The 5,000-nt window shown below is 35.9% G+C and overlaps 1 protein-coding gene across 1 annotated transcript in view; it reads left to right on the top strand.

Annotated features, from left to right (window-relative positions):
* Positions 1–831: 831 nt before the first annotated feature.
* The window catches only part of LOC113822124 (bestrophin-4-like), an 83,440-nt gene continuing 79,271 nt past the window's right edge, over positions 832–5,000 (top strand). The window contains exon 1 of the mRNA XM_070121225.1: positions 832–1,208. The gene's annotated coding sequence lies outside the window, so the exon portion shown is untranslated. The remainder of the gene's footprint in view (positions 1,209–5,000) is intronic.

Raw genomic sequence — 5,000 nt, forward strand, 5'->3', positions numbered from 1 at the left:
AAAACCCTCCTTTAAAACGCCTGCTCTACCAACAAGTCCCTACCGGATCTTCAACCAGCGAGGGACGTGTCTTGTGGCGGTCAATTCAGCCGAGTCTTGGGAATTTCCGTCCAGGTAATGTTACGTTGCCTTTCGCTAGTTTTAGACCCATTTCGCCTTTCTGGTGGCGATGGGGAGAAAGGGAGAGGGAGAGGGAGGAGGGGAGAGGAAGGAAGGAAGGAAGAGAGGGAGAGAGGGGGAGAGGGAGGGAGGGAGGGGAGGGGGAGGGAGGGAAGGGAGAAGAGAGAGAAACAGACAGAGAGGGAGAGGAAGACAGAAAGAGAAAGAGAGAGAAAAAAACAGACAGAGGGAGAGGAAGGGAGAAAGAGAGAGAGAGAGAGAGAGAGAAACAGACAAAGGGGGAGAGGAAGGGAGAAAGAGAGAGAGAGAGAGAGAGACAAACAGACAGAGAGGGAGAGGAAGGTAGAAAGAGAAAGAGAGACAGACAGACAGACAGATAAACAGAGAGGGAGGGAGATGAAGAGAGAGAGACAGACAGACAAAGAGGGAGAGAGAGAGAGAGAGAGAGGAAGGGAGACGGGGAGGAAGGGAGAGAGAAAGAGTATGTGTGTGTCTGAAGAAAGCATCATACGCTAAAAAAAATTGCTTAAAATACCACATAATGAAAAATGCAAATAAACCTCAAACCCCTAATCCACGAGACAAACAATCCAAACAGATAAATAGCACAGATAAAGATACGGCCTCAGGAAACCTCGGAGGCGAACTCCTGACAAGAAAATAGAGATTAAAAAAAACCCGCATGCTTGCTTCTCCGGCAGTCACCCGCCAGCAGTCGAGAGGTGAGGTTGTGTCCGCTCTCAGACGCAGCCCTTGATCACTGGCGCCTTCACATTTCGTGATTAATTCATAAATTTCCCACTCTGTTTGATATCATCTGACTCCTCTTATCCTATCTGAAGAATGGAGTGAGGTGAGAAGCGTGAAGAACCACCCCTTTCCAAAGAGGCGGAAACACGTGCACAGCCGAGAATTCCTTGCATCCTCCCAAGAAATCCCACACAATATAGAGACCCACTTCACGGCGCATCCCAAGGAAAAAAGGAGACACCGAAATCCCTCGCCAGATTTAAGGATGTGAAAACCACGGCGTCTGCTGCAGGAACTCCGGCCCCCTTCGCCGCCCTTCGCATTTCAAGAAGTCCCAAGTAAGAGTCGGGAGCCTGGGGCGTGGGAGGGTGGGGGGAGAGGGGGGTAGGATGGGGAGGATGGGGGGGGGGGCGTCAGTCAGGCTGCAAAATGCTGACTGATAAGGATTGTGTGCTGAGCGGGGCGAGTCACTCCGGGTGCTGGCATGTTTGGTGTGGGAAGGTCTGGTGTGTTTGGTTCTCTCTGTCTATCTCTCTATCTATTTATCTTTGCTTCTTTCTCCCTATAGCTGTTTAATTTTGCCTCTTGCTCTCTGTATCTGTTTGTCTCTGTCTCTTTCTCTCTGTATCTATTTGTCTATCTGTTTATCTACCTATCTATCGTTCTAACTCTCTCTATCTTTTCAATTATCTTTCTAATTCTCTCTCTCTCTCTCTCTCTCTCTCTCTCTCTCTCTCTCTCTCTCTTCTCTCCGATTCATTCTCTCGCTCACTTTATCCTCCTCTCCTCCTCTCTCTCTCTCTCTCTCTCTCTCTATCTCTCTTTTCTCTTTCTCTCACTATCCATCTATCTTTATATCTATCTATCTATGTCTCCCTCCCTTCCTCACCCTTACCTTCTCCCTCTCTCTCCCTCCCTCTCTCCTTCCCTCTTCCCTCACCCTCACCCCCTCAGCCCTCCCCCTCCCCCTCTCCCTCCCTCTCCCTCCCTCTCTCCCTCTGTGCATATGATTTTAATTAGCAAAGAATAGAACAGCCTGACTTGCATATTCAAAACAGCCAATGCATGCTTCAAACTCGCGTGAAATATGGCGCAAAATATCCGTAGACTTTTAAGACACGACTGGCGGGAAGTAAGTTGCCAATTACCAAATAGAATCGGGATTTTTGTAATGTTGGATGGATTAGTTAAAAATGTTTAGAAGTTGGTAGTTTAATGGTTATAGGATGATATTAGAAGTAGAATTAGTTATATTGAAATAGAGGTTGCTATCATGGAGATTATCATCACTGTTATCATTTACATCATTATCATTCTGATTATGATTTTCATTATGACGTATAATATTATCAACAATGTCATCATTGAGACTATCATTATTATCAGTATAATTATTATCATTTTTGCTGTTATCATCATCATTACTATTATCATTGTGGATATCATTATTGATATTATTATTATCATTGTTCTTGTCGTTGTTATTACCTTTATTATTATCATTATTGTCATTACTTTTATAATAATTGATATTGTAATAATCATTGTCATTATTACTTTTACCATTATAAATGATATCATTATTACTGCTATCATTTGTAATATTATCAATATTGTTATCGTAATTATTATTACTTTAATGTCATCATTATGATTATCATGATTATTTTTATTGTTGTTAATATTATTGTTATTGTTATTTTCATTATTATCATTATTAATATATTGTTATTATTATCATTATTATTATCATTATTGATGTTATTATTATTATCATTATTACTATCATTATTATTATCATTATTACTATCATTATTATTATCATCATTGTTACGATCATTATTGTTGTTAATACAATTACTATTATTGATATTACTATTACCATTATTTATATTATTTTCTTATCATTATTATATCATTATCACGATACCATCAAATTTGGCATTATCATTGTCATAGTATCATCATTATCATTGTCATTATCATCATTATTATCACCATCATCATTACTATCCTCATCATTATCATTATCATTATTATTACTACCATCATCATTACTATCCTCATCATTATCATTATCATTATTATTACTACCATCATCATTACTATCCTCATCATTATCATTATCATCATTATTACTACCATCATCATTACTATCCTCATCATTATCATTATCATCATTATTACTACCATCATCATTATTATCCTCATCATTATCATTATCATCATTATTACTACCATCATCATTATTATCCTCATCATTATCATTACCATTATTATTACCACCATCATCATTACTATCCTCATCATTATCATTATCATCATTATTACTACCATCATCATTACTATCCTCATCATTATCATAGTATCATCATTATCATTATCATCATTATTACTACCATCATCATTATCATTATCGTCATTATTACTACCATCATCATTACTATCCTCATCATTATCATTATCATCATTTTCAGCATTGTAATTCAAAGATACATTTTCATTAGAAATACTGCATGGATATTTGCATGTTATACTTTAACTACAATTAAATGACGCATTATTACCTCTTTCACTTTTGTCAGAGTTACATGACATATTACACAGTACACACCCTGTCTTCACCAGGTTTATATCATAAAAGTTTGTTAGTTACATTTTTATCGGAATGACATGATAAAAAAGTTGCATTATTGCAAAATTCCATTATTGCAAAATTATTTTCTTTAAGTATCTATTCCTGTAATAGCAATGGCATTAATCAATATCATTAGGAGACTATTTTTTTTTTGTATATATATATATATATATATATATATATATATATATATATATATATATATATATATATATATATATATATATATATATATATATATATATATATATAACTATGGTCCTCATTAGTGGTTTTGCAACATGCGTGAAATATTGCAAGCGCTGTAGCATTACGTCTATTGCTGTCTGCTTTTGCAACTTGCAATAACCACAGGAATTTGGAGACTGTACTTTTTACTTTTACTTTGGCTTGTTCTTGTTTTGTTGTTGTTTTTTTTGTTTTTTTTGTTGTTGTTTTGTTCTTGTTTTGTTGTTGTTTTTGTTGTTGTTTTGTTGTTTTTGTTCTTGTTCTTGTTTTGTTGTTCCTGTTGTTCTTGTTGTTGTTCTTGTTTTGTTGTTTTTGTTTTGTTGTTCTTGTTCTTTATCTATTTTTTTAAGAAATTATTTATCAAGAAATTATTTAAGAAAATTTATCTTGTTTTGTTGTTGTTCTTGTTCTTGTTTTGTTGTTCTTCTTCTTGTTTTGTTCTTTTTCTTCTTTTGTTGTTCGGTTTTTGTTATCATTAGTATTGTTATCATTATCTTTATCGTCAGTTATCGCCGTTAGCATTACCAGCATCGGTGTTTATGTTTTTTTGTTATCACTTGTAGTCGTAGCCGTAGAAGTAGTAGTAGCAACATTAGTAGTAGGAGTAGTAGTAGTAGTAGGAGGAGGAGGAGGAGGAGGAAGAGGAGTGGGAGTAGGAGAAGGATTAGGAGTAGTAAGAGAAGTAGTAGTTAGAGTTGTAGTAGGAGGAGGAGGAGGATTAATAGTAGTATGAGGAGTAGGAGTAGTAGCAGTAGTAGTGGTGGAGGTAGTAGTTGTAGCAGTAGCAGTAGTAGTAGTCGCAGTAGTAGTAGTAACAGTAATAGTAGTAGCAGTAGTAGTGGTGGAGGTAGTAGTTGTAGCAGTAGCAGTAGTAGTAGTCGCAGTAGTAGTAGTAACAGTAATAGTAGTAGTAGTGGTGGTGGTAGTGGAGGTAGTAGTAGTAGTAGTACCAGAATTTGTATCCTTAGTCTTGCCAGTTGTAATAGTATTGTAATAATCATTACTATTACCAATAATTTCATAATCATCACTATCATCATCACTACTTCTATTACCATCACCATTATCATAATTTCCATTCTTATCATAGCTAATATGATTATCGTTACCATTACCACTACTACTTCTGATATTATTATCGCTACTACAATTACTATCATCCTTATTATCATGATCATAGCTCCTGTTGCTGTTGTAATTACCATTATCTGTATCATCTTATTCATGATTATTTATTATTATTATCTTTCTTATTGTTACCATT

This window comes from Penaeus vannamei, chromosome 4 (assembly GCF_042767895.1).
Source record: "Penaeus vannamei isolate JL-2024 chromosome 4, ASM4276789v1, whole genome shotgun sequence".
Taxonomy (NCBI): domain Eukaryota; kingdom Metazoa; phylum Arthropoda; class Malacostraca; order Decapoda; family Penaeidae; genus Penaeus; species Penaeus vannamei.